We start from the raw sequence: 13,976 nt of genomic DNA on the forward strand, positions 1-13,976 counted from the left end.
TCCATGCATGGTTCTCTTATGGGTCATACCTGGATGATGAGGTCAGTCCCCTCTACCTCTTAGCCAAGGTAGATCTTTCACAGTGCCACGCCCAGTGCAGGCTTGAGATTTCCATCCCCCTCACCTTTGTGTGTTCCCTCTTCCATAACCTTCAGTCCCTCGAGACATGTAAATGCTCTAATCTTCTTGTTAGCTTTCTTAGCTCTGTGAATTCTTCATACTTTCTGCACTAGGATTGCCATTATATGTGACCCCCTTTAGACCAAAGGCAGCCTGATGGCCAGAATAGAATTAGCTTCACTCAACACTAATCCCCCAGAACTTATCATGTTCCTGGAACTATGCAGGCCAACAGTCACCATTATCAGGTGAAGGAGGGAGGGATAGTAGAAATGATAAGTCCATATCTTCAGAGGCTGGGTCGTCTTTATTATACCCCAGGCTGACTGCATCTTTCCCAGCCCTGAGCAGTTTTGGGGAAAGTGAAGCTTGTGGGGTAGTGTCCCCTGTTCCCTCTTTAGTGCCCTCCCCGCAGGTACTAGGATTGTCTTTTTATTTTTGTTTTTGTTTTTGGGTCGCAACGCTCAGGGGTTCCTCCTGGTTCTACGCTCAGAAATTGCTCCTGGCAGGCTCGGGGGACCATATGGGATGTCAGCATTCAAACTGCCGTCCTTCTGCATGCAAGGGAAACACCTTACCTCCATGCTATCTCTCCAGCCCCACTAGCATTGTCTTAATGGTGTGCCAGGCTTACAGAGCAAGGGACATGCTGGGCCCTGAACATCTACCCTCTCCTCTCTACTTGCTAGTTTTTGTTGCAACTGAGGCATGATACTCACTTGGCTGCAGTGGGTGGGGAGAGGGCCAATCCCAAATGATAGTGCACCTAGATCTCACTTGGCATCGTCAACACCCTGCTTTCTCCCTCCTCTCCACTCCTTCTTGCCTCTATGCTGCCCTGCCTTCCTTTGTCGTTAGGATGAGATTTTTCCAGGCCAGCTCTGCAGCCCGTCACTGCTTTCATGTTTTCCTGATGTTTCCTGACATCATCTCTGTGGCCTTGCCTCAACCCTCCTCTTCGTCCCCTTCCAGCCCACACCTTAACAGCCTCTCTCCAGATCCAGCTGTCTCTGTGTTGTCTGGTACTGCACTCCACAGGTTGCTGTCTTGCTGTGAACAGGAAGTGGACAGACATACCTTGGAGTCCACCCAGCTGGGCACATGTTAGCTGGACACGTTTAGGGGAATTGTTTGGAATCCTGAACCTCAAAAACCACCTTTTAGATGATTACTGCTGAACAAGAATTCTTTCTTCTCCACAGGTCTAGTGCTTTTGACTCTGATCTAGCCTAGCACCTAAGAAAACCCAGTAGGAGGTGGGAAAAGTGGAAGATGAGGTCTCCCTGAGATGGGTTTGGCCAGAGGCTTGTGGAGCAGACAAGCAGCATTGGCCTCTGTGAGAAGACAAGCTTGGCTGGTAGACCAGGGCCTTGCCCACCCCTCCTGTTCACAGTCTTGATTTGCACCAGGAACAGACCAGAGTCCAATTCTGGCCGCTGCCTGGGTGTGCGGTCTCCTGTCTTCAGCATCTGTACCATGTGAAACGTGTTTCCTCTTGGTCTGCTTGCCTCTGCTTCATGCTGCCCCGTAGGACATGAGTTAGACTTTGATGTTACTCCTGCCACTGTCATTGATCCCTCAGCCCAGCAGCCCCGGCGCCATCCACCTCCTTCCAGCCAGAGTTGATTTAAGCCTATTGGATTTATATAACATTGGGAAATGGTAAACTGCGTAAATTCGCTATGTTTTCCAAGGACAGTTATTTATGGAGGGGCATTTTTAACTCAAGTGCAGAAGTGTTAAATCATTATAATAAATGCTTGCTATTCAGACTTTTTTACAACGTAATAAATATTTTCCAAGCATGAATGAGGAGATCCATGATTCCTCTAGTACACCATTATGTATTTCTTCTCAGAGTGACACTGCTTACTATATCAACTTGGAGAATCATCCAGGGAGATTCATTGCAGTTTTGGGGTGAGGGGCAGGGGTCTGAGAAGGGGAACCCTCACACAAAAGGAGAGAGCTGCATGTGCCATCACAATAGGGGAGTCTGGCTCGGGGTTGCGTTGGGCAGAGGGAGCTCCTCACCATGGAGATGGGACAGTGATGCTAGTGGATTTTCACTTCATGCAGCAAAAAATCTATACCTGCATTGTAAATCTTGGCACATTTCCTCACCAGCAGGCCATTCTGAGCTTCCTCCCATCTAAGCAAAAGAACCACAGTTCAGACCCAGGACTATGGAGCATGTTAGGGGCCGGAGCCCAAGCAGTGGTCCGAAAGCTGCTAGCATTGGGGATGGGGGATAGCGGGCATAGAACAGACTCAGGGACTTACCCTGGCAAGGCATAAGCCCCTGCCTACTGAGCTTTGTCCCAGCTCCTGGAGAACTTTTGTTTTGTCTTTGGTTTGTTTGTTTGGACACCACACCCAGTCATGCCCTGGGTTTACGCCTTGCTCTGCATTCAGGGATCACTCCTGGCAGGTTGGGGGGGGGGTGTTGGATTATTTTACCTAAAACAAAGTTTATCCCTGGTTTCTTTGTATCTGTTTGTTTACAACTTGGTTTCACCAAAAACAAAGGCTGTCTTACTTTTAAACCTGGATGGGTTTACTGCCCCACCCAGGGTTGATCTCTCTACTCAATTAAAAAAAAAAAACAAAACAACAGTAGTTCTGACAGGCAGTGAAGCTCAATACAAGGTAGAAGACTGCCAGACTACACGTGTTTCACCCTCAGCCTGGTCTGGATTGTTTCTTGTGCGACCCTGATTGGGACTCATTCACTCTGGGCTTGGAAATGCGTGGGATGATTTTACATACAGGAATTGAATCTGGGTTGACCATGCACAAGGCAGGTAAGTGCCCTACTCACTGTATTATCTCTCCAGCCTCCTGGACCACTTCTGGCCACACATGATGTGGTAGTCAAATCCTGGAGCATTTCCTGAATTTACAGGGCAACAGATGTCTGGGGGCAGCAGAGAAAGATGGCAGAGGGTTGAGCAGGGTAGCGTCTGAGGGCACTCTCAGACAGGATACTAACATTGAAAAGGAGCAAGAGTGCTAGAAGACCAGGATGGATGCAGGCATGAGTGTAGGGGAAGTCTGGACTACTGGACACTCGGGATAACTAGTCACAGTGGCAGCTCCCCCTACCCCAGAGACTTGTACAGATCCCAAAATATTCCAACTGTTTGCAGTGGCCCTAACACTTAGTCGGAAACCCAGAGACTCTTGCTCTCCTGCCGCAGCTGTGAGTCTCTTGCCAGTGCTGGGAAATGTAGACACCAGAGCAGCACAGCCATCTTATGGGAGCCAGAAAGGGACACATCCTGTGCTTTCATCACATCTGAAGGCTGAGCCCTCTAGTCATGGCCACATAGCTCCATCACTCATTCCCTAGCACTACTGACGACCACCTGTCCTTCAGCCCCCAGCAGTGCACCCAAGCTCCACTTCGGCCTTGCCCCAAAGTCTCAGGCTGTCTCTTCCCAGCCTGGCTTCCCCTGAGAGTGGGACAAAGTCGAGTGCACCTTCCATCCCCAGTCACCATCATCTCCATCGTCCTGACTTTTCACCCTGACAACTCAGTGGAGTTCAGAGCTGTTCCCATGTGAGAAGCTCCTGAGCAGAGGTCTAAGTGCCTCAGTCTCCACTCCCCACTGCTCTCAAGTGTCCATTTTCAGAACTGAAGATAATGTTGCTTTTCTTTACCAGCAAGGCTGACCCAGGGGTGGGGTTAGGGACAAGTGCCCCCATGCACTGGGAGCGGAGCCCACAGCTCTCACATTGAGATCAGTTTCTGAGTCTCCTCTAAGGTTTCCCAATACATTTTGGGGGACAGCAGAGGGGAAGGGGTGAGCAGACAAGCCTGGCAGTGGCTTCGGGAGCCTGTCACCCCCCCTGGCTTGACCAGCTGATGTTCATACATCAATTTATGGCACATTTTTCCCAAAATAAGTTTTATTTTGAAGTCAAACTTACAGAAACATTGTAGAGATAACACCCACCAAAATCCTGTGTGTTCTCATCCGTGTTTCCCAGATGTCAGCATTTTAAATGCTTTGCTTTATCATCCACTCTTTCTTGCACAGATGCAAACATGAATTACTGGTATGCTGAGATATTTGAGAGTAAATCCCAGGCATCATACTTCTCTTTCTTCAAAAAGCTTGGCTTGCATGTCCTAAGAACAAGGGCCTTCTCTGACATAACCACGGCGTCAGAATAAAAAATCTGAAAATTAATAATGGTACAGCCTCATCCTGGAAAATCCATACCCGAGTGAAAACTTGATTGCAATTCCTCACTGACAGTCCTTCTAGGTTTCCTTTCCTCTGAGATACTTTTTGACAAAAGAAATATCATTTGGGCCCAGAATCCAATCAATGACCAGGCATTCTCTGTAGGTGCATTGTGTGCTTACCTCAGCACAGACCTTATATCCTATAGAATTTCCCCCAACTAAGATGTGTTGATATGCCTAAGAATACATTCATGTGGAAGTAATGCAGGCCAGCGCCTCACACCAAGAGACCCTGAGCAGCTCTTTTTTATTTTTGTTTTGGTTCCTGGAACAATTAGTTGCCAGTGGTTCTGCCCTCCCAACCCCCTGGAGTCTTGTGTCAAAAGGGGTCATGACTGCATGCACTTTGCTCTTTGGCAGTTGATTGAGTGGATAGGAGGGCTTTGAGTTTATTTCTCTGTCTTTTGAAGTGTATCCTCGCTGAGCCACTTTTCATTGCCTTCCTGTGGCATTCACCTCTCCCCAAAACCTGCGTCCAAACCAGGGGTGTAGGCTGGGAGCTAATGCAAAAGGGTAGGACCTAGTTTTGTGTGGTTGGGTTTTTATTAATTATTGAATAGTAGAAAGAAGGAGAGAGGAAGAGCAGGAGAAGGGGAAGGCAGAGGAGGGGGGAGGAGAAGAAATGAGAGTGGAAAAAGCAACCCCAAAGGTGGGCCTCCTGGTTAAGACCAGGATAGGATCATTTATTTACTCCCTGCAATTTAGACATGCCTTGGGAGGTGGACAGTCTCCAGCCGGTCAAAAACTACTTTGCATTTACTTTTACAACTAATTTCAGCCTCAGTTGCTGATTCTCCCACATGTTCCATTTCAGTTCTTGACTGGATTTTGATCTCTCTCTTTGACCCGTGCTGGCAGAGACACTGGAAAGGAGAGACTCATTCTTTTGTCCAGACCCCTCAGTGAAAGGTCAGCAGGAGTCCAAAACCAGTCTCGGTTCCAGCAGGTGGACCCTGAGCCATTTTGTAGGAAGAATCCAGCCATGGAAACCTGCACTCATGCAGCCATGTTTGGTGGCACCCAGACAACCCTATCCAAGACGAATGCCTATTGCTCCAGGTCCTTCCTGGGGACTTGGGCTGTCACCACCTTTTTTCTGGTTCCTGTTCAGAGGTTGGGACAGGCATGGGGTGGCTGCTCCTCCCACTCAGCCCATTTTCAGGATAGCTTGAAGAAGGGGCCCCAGCCCAAAGGCCCAAGCAGGAAGAGTGTCCCATGCAGGGTAGAGCTAAGTGTACTGGGTGGACACAGCTGGATTCTCATGTTCCCTGTTATCTCATCCCATCACCAGAGCTAGGAAGGGGCCGCTCAGGGTGCCCCATCTGCGTGCCACCTCTCCATGCCATCTCTTGACCACACGTGGCAGCTCACTGCCTGGGAAAAGAAATCTCCAGACAGTCTCACCTGTTCCTTCTGTTCGAGCTAAATTCTATCTTGAGGTTTGGGGATACAGAGGAAGGTTTTCTCTGACCCTGGATTAGTGACTCCAAGAATGAACTTGCCAGCAGGTAGCTCTTGCTGCCAAACCTCAACTCTGCCACTTGCTCGGAGCTTTTGGGACACGACCTCAAGCCTGTCTGTAATCTAGGACCCCTGGTTGTTGGGCAGGTGACTGGGCCAGAGCCAGAAGCAGCCAGGCTGTATCTGATGGCAGTGAGCGGACTTCTCCATCCCCAGTGCTCCTTCCTGTTACAGCCCCGTGTCACTCTTCACAAGTTCCAGGGTGCTCTGTTCCTTCATCCCCAAACCCTGCTGAACCCCTGCTCACTTTTCACCATTCAGTGCAAGGCTTTCCTCCTTCCACTCAAGGCCTCTTGCTTTTCCTTCTCAGCCCAAGTCCACCCATCTGGCCTGTACTTTCTGTATGTTCTGGTTCTGGGAGCTGATTCTGCCTGGATCCTACCTGCACAGTAATTTGAGGTAAGTCACTAGCCATTTCTGGCTCCGATTTGCTCATTTCTTTTGAGAGGTGATGGCACTTTGCAAGATGACTCCTGGAGTTAGAGGTGGTAGCCATTATTAGCCCTAGCAATGCCCAACCTCCTCCCTTAGCATGGTGTGGTGCTTGGAAATGTTCATCGGAAACTACATGAGGTCCCAACCTAACCCAAAGACAAAGGACAGATACTGCATTTAAGAGTCCAAGCAGAACAGGCAATAGGTAGAAGGCAAGGAGGGGCCTGTCCTGTGACCCCAGCAAAGCTCTCATGACATTACGGTGCCCATGCCTTTCCCAGGCTACAAGAGAACTGCAGCTTCCTTCTCTCAGCCCCAAGAGAAAGTGTGAGAGGCACAAACTGGGTCCACGGAATTATCTCCCCTCCAACCCAGCCCATGTCCAGGGCCTCCAGAACTGGGCACAAGTGAGGGAGACAGAGGAAAGGAGCAAAGGCAAAGATGGCTCTAATGGGGACACCAGAGCCAGAATATCTTTGTACCACAGTTAATGGTGTGCCCCCTGTATTTTTCATTTTTCCAAAATGTTGGGTCGCCCCCAACCGTGAGAGGAGACTGGTCTAGTGTGCTGCTGAGGTGTGGGGCATGTCACTCCCTATGGTAGGTAGTATGTGGACTATGCAGTGCCATGGATCCAACCCAACCCAGGCATACAAAGCACACAGCCATCGACCTCTCTCCCAGGCCCCTGGCATCTCCTCTTTTCTGAGTGATGGAGATGCAGCGTGTACCGTTCTCAAGAAGGGCTCACAATTTCCTCCTGAATCCCGTGTCCCAGGGAAATGAGATCTGTCATGGTTCACATGGTTTCTGGACTTCAAGTGGTGGAATAAAATGTTAAAATGATTTTAATTTCTACTTCCCTTCCTAACCTAATAATGAAAGCTCACTATGTGTTTTTCCTCTCTCTCCTTCTCCTCCTCTCTCTCTCCCCCACCCACCCCAACTCCTACTCTCTCTCGGCCTACGCATGCTTGTAGATAGAGAATTATAAACTCACTAGCAATGACAACATTAACCTGTCATTCACCTGAAATCTCCATTCTAGATCAGAAGGTGAAGAGATAAGAAGGGGGGGTGTCTCAGGTGTGTTTTTGATGAGACCTTACCTTAAAGGTACCACTGGAATTGTTTGTAAGGGAATGATAGTGGAAGAGGGAAGAGCATGAGTCAGGGAGAGGCTAAGTGGAGAACTCATACAGACAGAGACCAGGATCACAGTTTGGCACACAGACCTGGCCTTGATCCATGCGTCTTCAAGGTGCTTATCTGCTGGAAGGCCTTCCTTCATCTGGACAGCAAGTCTGACTACACCCACGTCAAGAATGATCGTCAGAATAAGAGGAAAAAGGAAGCAACTCTTAACAAAGCAATTACCTCAAAAATGATAGCAAGTCAAGAACTGGAGGCCAGGAGCCTGGTGTCTGGAAGGACCCTGACCTCTCCAGCCAGCGGATCTTGAGCACCCCCAGGCTTCTGCTCTTCTCTTGAGGGTTTTGAGGCCAGTGCACTTTTGGGTCTCCCCGTTAAAAGTGAGGTGATATCTGAGGTCCTTATCCCTATCCTCCCCACATTTACACCATTGTGGAGTAAGTAAGAACTGATCAAATGGCCAGTCTTTGAGGCAAGGACTAGCCCATGGTTTCAGCATCAGGGAAACTTCTAATGGATAACTTTTCTGTATGTGTAGAGTTTTAAAATGTAAATAAGTTACCTATTCCAAAGGGCAGCTGTCATTTTTACTCATAGTGATAGAAATCACGAGCCTCCTGAGTTCTCTGATTCAGAACTGGGAGCTTGAGGGCAGCAGAATACAGCTAAGACCATGCTGGGAGTGCTCTTGGGTTAAAAATAAAGGGCTTTGCAGTCAGCAGAGTGATAAGTAGAACTTTGCCTTGCATATGGCTGACTCAGGTTTAATCCTAGCATTCCATATGCTCCCTCAAGTCCTCCAGGAATGATTTCCGAATTGTAACCCCTGAACACCATTGGGTGTGATCCCCAAAACAAAGAAATGAAAATAAGAGGCATAGGGAGTGGAAAGATCTAAGGAAGGGACTAAGGAAGGAAGAAAGAAAGAGAAGAAAGAGAGAAAGAAGGAAGAGAAAGGAAGAAGGAAGGAGGGAAGAAGAAAGAAAGAAAAAGAAAGAAAGAAAGAAAGAAAGAAAGAAAGAAAGAAAAAGAAAGAGAAAGAAAGAAAGAAAGAAAGAAAGAAGAACAAAAGAAGAAAGAAGGAAAGAGAAAGAAGGAAGGAAGGAAGGAAGAAACAAAGGATGGAATGAATGAGAAAGGAAGAAAGAAGAAAAGAGAAAAGGGAGGGAGGGAAGGGAGGGAGGGAAGGAAGGAAGGAAGGAAAGAAGGAAGAAGGAAGGAAGGAGAAGGAAGGAAGGAAGAAGGAAGGAAAGAGGAAGAAAGGAAGGAAGAAGGAAGGAAAGAGGAAGGAAGGAAGGAAGGAAGAAGGAAGGAAGGAAGAAGGAAGGAAGAAGGAAAAGAAAGATCCAAAGAGGTTAAATAATTTTTCCAAAGGGACCCAGAATGTATTGAGAGAGTGGGGTTTGTGTCCTGGGTTGAGGCTGATGCACTGGATTGTACCCTCCTCTGCAGCTGGGCCTGCATTGAAGGGAGAAAGCAGAGCCTCTTAACACTTAAGGCCCTGGGAGATGAATGAGTTCACTAGCCTGAGAGCAGAGCAAAGTGGGGGGGGGGGGGTTCTCACTAGCTAGTCTCAGGGTTATCTGATAGTGCCTGTATACAGAGACCAGACAAAGATACCTGTGTGGTCACCAGAAAAGCCTTTGCAGGGATTGGGGGTGATGGTGGTGTTGGTGGTGGTAGAGGAAGCTATAAAGTGGTACTTACGAATCCTCCTCTGATGGGGATGGAGTGCTGGCACAACACTTATTCCCAATGTGCTATTATTACTTCAATGCTGTTCCACAACACCTACTTCTTTGGAACGAGTCTTCGGTCGTCTGCCTGCTTGCTTTCCCCTTCCTTCCTTAACTCATTCATGCATGCGGGCAGAGACTCTCGAAGCTGCCAGAATAGCGCAGCCGGGAGCAAACAGGCCGTTGAGGCTGGGACATCAACAGTAGGTAGCTAATAATTCTCAGCTGGGGGTGGATTCCATTTTGGGAGACAGACAAATTCACAGCCAAGTGTGAAGCTGTCACCTTAGCTCACTGCCCAAATATCTCTTATCTAGCCCGCTGTGGTGGGGCAAGCTCTGTGAATCCAGATTCACTCTGCAGATGCCTTGCCTGGAGGAGCTGGGGTGTGTATGTAGAATTTGGAGGCACCGGTGTGGGCAGGGAAGTGCTGGGGTGCCGGGGCTTCACTTCCTGGAACTTGGGTGGACACGAGTAGGTGGAACCCAGCTCAGAATAGGAAACATCAGGAAAACATCGCCATAAACATTGAAGGGGGGCCCGGAGAGATACGTTTGCCTTGCAAGCAGCCGATCCAGGACCAAAGGTGGTTGGTTCGAATCCCGGTGTCCCATATGGTCCCCCGTGCCTGCCAGGAGCTATTTCTGAGTAGACAGCCAGGAGTAACCCTGAGCACCACCGGGTGTGGCCCAAAAACAAAAACAAAACAAACAAACAAAAAACATTGAAGGGGATGGAAGCTGTTATCAGAATGATATCAGTCAATGGAATCTTTTCAGATGAGCAGCACACAGGAAAGGAAGAGGGAGAGGGAAAGGCAGAAGCACAACCAGTAGACCATGAGGCTGGGAGAGGCTGGCTGCGGTCTCCACAGGAGGAGGTCAGTGGGCAGCCTTCAGACACACATTGCACACATACACAGAGGAAAGTGGTGGCATCGGCCATCCAGATAACTTGTTCCAAATAACATCATTGAAAGCCAGCAGTTGGGAGAGGGAGGAGGGAGCGCCTGGGTATGGTCTTGCTCTTGTATGAGGTCAAAGATCTTTTGTAATAATCTGTTTTAACTTGATGGTCTAAAAGGGAATCACTCTTCGCAAGAAGAACACGAGCAGGGCAAGCAAAGCTTACACGAATGCAAATTGTGTCCTAGGTTTCTCTTAAGCAACAGTACCATCATGCAAGGATCTAAGCCAAGGGATGAAGGATGAGCAGTGGGATGCCTCAACTCCCCCTCACCTGCAAAGGGACCTGATGGTTTGGAGCAAGATTTCAAAGACTCTATGACCTCTCCCACAGAGGTCAAACAATCGTATTCTCTTTTCATTGTGACCCACTCATTACTTACATGCTGTGTGGCTTTTAAAGGGAAGGTTTACCGTAGATTGCCAGAGTCACATTTGAGCCACAGGTACTACTGAGGAAGGCAAAACCCAGCCTGGAAGTGCAAAACTAACTCATGCATCTACTTCACAGCCCAGCTCCTTGAGACAGCTTACAGGGCCCCTGAAGCCTCTGCATATGGTGGAGCTTGTTTCTGGGGTGGAAGGCTGTGCAGGGTGCTAGGCGTTGAAGTGGGGGAGACAGAGTTCTGGGGACAGTGCTGGGATGAGCTGGGGATACTCACTGGCAAAGGACACGGCAGGCAGAAAGGCCAAGGCTATTCTTTGGGCACTCAATCAATGGCTTTTGGCTGTAGATCTCCAAGCCAGAATCTCCAAACCTAGAGAATTCTTTAAAAAACACCTTTCCTTTCCTCAGACCACTCTGTGTGGTGTCCGAGCAGCCCAACTGCTACCTGCCCTAGCTTTCTAGCAAGTGTCTTTAAGAGACAGTGAAGGTCTTACTTTGGAAGAGCCTCCCCATCTGAGTCATTGTCAGGCCCTCAATCACTCTCTCTCCCCCCAGGCTCCAGGTTCACAGTGAGGAACCTGGAAGGACTTCCTGCCCTGAGAAGAGTTGCAAGTGCAGGGATATAGAAGGTGCTGGCATCCCTCTGAGTGGGGGCTGAGTTCTGTGCATTCCACTTCAGAGAAGACGACTGAAGGCTAAGGCCACCCTCTCACCCCCTAACCCCCACACTCTGTCTGAGGATGAGGCATAGGCAGGAGCAAGCACCCTGTCCCCATGACCAGGGCCTAAACCCACAGCATCTCTAGCTCTCCCAGACAACTCTTCTGTTTTCAGCCCTCAGCTCTCAGGTGGAGAGCCTAGTGGGCATGTCTGGTTCTTAGACTGCGCTGAAGGGAGGGAGGGGGAGCTGAGCTGGCTGGTAGCTCATACATGTCTGTCTGGGCTCTCAGGCCTTGGCCCTCCTAACACCCCACAGGTCCTTCCTCTAGTCCTCCTTGGGCACTAAGGTTTTGCAGCCTCTGTGACAGGAGGTAGGAGGTGATGAGCAATACTCCGGGAAGCTTCCCAGGGCAGGGATGTTTCCTCCTTCTACAACTGACCCCCCCCCTCCTCCCCAGCCCTGCACGTCCACATAAGCTTGCAATATGGCAGAAGGCACAGAGCAAAGGGTGGCAAGTGTAGGGCTGTGTTTTCATCTTTCTACTCTTTTTTGGATTCCTACCTTCACTATCTCCCTCCTTAACTTCTTGTGAATTCGCAGCACCTCAACCCCCCACTCCAAGTTGGGTCAGGTGTTCTTGGCTTCAATTCTGAAAGGGGGGATACAGACTGGTCCTGCCTAAGAACTCAAAACACAGACCACCAATGGGACCTTTGCACAACACTGCTGTCAAGGACTCATCTCTGCGTGAAAACAAGCTCTCCCTGTACTACTCCTGTTCTTAAATGCCAATTATCATGTAGCGTTATTAGTTAAAAGCATTAACCATATGCTCCTGGGCCAGTTGAAGGCTAAGGTTTGTAAGCATCAAGTTCTTAAGGTGTATGAAACTTATCTGTTGCAGCTTTGTGCTAAACAACAGATGTTCTAGTCTAAGCAATGTTCACTGGATATATGGCTGATCTGTGCTGACCATGCAGCTCTGTGCTAAACAACAGGAGATGTGTAAGCTAAGTCTGAGCTATGTGCAGAAACTGTTGTCCACTTGATGTATGGCTGTGACTCTGTCCTGTGTTCTGGTATTTCACAGGGATATGTGGCAAAATGTTTTGTTTAAACTACAGACAACGCAGCCAGCAGTGAATCTTGGGTTACCATCTGTCGCTTTGAAATTCAGCTTTAGAGTGCAAATGTAACCTCAGTGTTTGAATCAGGAGCTGAATGGGTTAGAGGCCCATGACCCACCACAATCCCTGGTCCCCTCTTGAAATAAACTTGTCTACGCTCCTTCTGCGTCCTGGCTATCTCATTATGATGAGCTCGGGCACAAACTGTAACCTCCCAAGTGGTGCTCCACAAATTTTCTGAGGAGCAGGGGCCCAGGTTGCAAGCATAAGTTGCCCCTCCCGCCTCCCCCCTAAGGAAGGGTCAAAGTGAATTCCAGAGGGCTGGCACTGGGCCCACGAGGCCCCCACAACAGGCTTCGTGCAAGAGCAGCACAGAGCCCCGAAGAACAGTCTTGTGTTTGTGCTTGTTTGTTTTAAACTGTGCTTTATTTAGGGCTAAGCTGGAGAAAGCGTCATCCAATAGTTACAGGTTACAAGGAGTTTTAGGGAGTTGAGTGTGAAAAGAGCAGTCAGACAGAACTGCAGCTTTGTGGTGGTGTTTGTTGTTGTTGTCTTTTTACAACATCTGGACATCCTAAAAGGAGGAGCCAAGAGGAAAAAAAGAAAGAAAAATTAAAAACTAATAATGAATCAAAACAAAAACCAAAACAAACAAAAAAAGAAAGGCAAGGCAGGAGGCCTGAGAGGAAGTTGAGAATTGTTCTTGAGAAGCAAAAAGGATAAAGATGGTCCGAGAGTCCGGCCTCCAGATGAACCGGCGTCCGTGAGAGGGCATTGGCCAAACGCCAAAGCAATCTTCCCAACGGTGAGGATAAATTATAATAAATATGTTATACTTTAAAATATATGTGTTCTTAAATAAGTCAGTGTTTTTTTTCTGATTCTGAGTTTTTTTAAGCAATGTCTTTTTTAACTGCTCTAAAGTCATTTACCAAAGATAAATATCGTGCTTTCATTAAATAGTTTTCCTTGTTTTTTTCTCTATCATTACAATTAAAAGTCCTACAAAATATGCAAATTTATTTACAGAAAAACAGAGCCGGCATCATTTAAACATCCCTGTTTTTCAAAATTCCTTGTAAACAGTTTCAGAAATTCTTCAAAGATTGTATTTTTTTGTTTTTGTTTTTTTCTCTCTCTTGTTTAAGGTGTGTGTGTGTGTGTGTGTGTCTGTGTGTGTGTGTGTGTGTGTGTCTGTGTGTGTGTGTGTCTGTGTGTGTGTGTCTGTGTGTGTGTGTGTGTGTCTGTGTGTGTGTGTCTGTGTGTCTGTGTGTGTGTGTCTGTGTGTCTGTGTGTGTGTGTCTGTGTGTGTGTGTGTGTGTGTCTGTGTGTGTGTGTCTGTGTGTCTGTGTGTGTGTGTGTGTGTGTCTGTGTGTGTCTGTGTGTGTGTGTGTGTGTCTGTGTGTGTGTGTGTGTGTGTCTGTGTGTGTGTGTCTGTGTGTGTGTGTGTGTGTCTGTGTGTGTGTGTGTGTGTGTGTGTGTGTCTGTGTGTGTGTGTCTGTGTGTCTGTGTGTGTGTGTCTGTGTGTGTGTGTGTGTCTGTGTGTGTCTGTGTGTGTGTGTCTGTGTGTGTGTGTGTGTGTCTGTGTGTGTGTGTGTGTGTGTCTGTGTGTGTCT

At 48.2% G+C, this 13,976-nt stretch overlaps 1 protein-coding gene across 2 annotated transcripts in view; it reads right to left on the reverse strand.

The window, feature by feature from the left end:
- The window catches only part of RPRD1A (regulation of nuclear pre-mRNA domain containing 1A), a 1,137,547-nt gene that overhangs the window by 1,115,077 nt on the left and 8,494 nt on the right, over nt 1–13,976 (reverse strand). The window lies entirely within an intron of this gene.

Source organism: Suncus etruscus, chromosome 3 (assembly GCF_024139225.1).
Source record: "Suncus etruscus isolate mSunEtr1 chromosome 3, mSunEtr1.pri.cur, whole genome shotgun sequence".
Taxonomy (NCBI): domain Eukaryota; kingdom Metazoa; phylum Chordata; class Mammalia; order Eulipotyphla; family Soricidae; genus Suncus; species Suncus etruscus.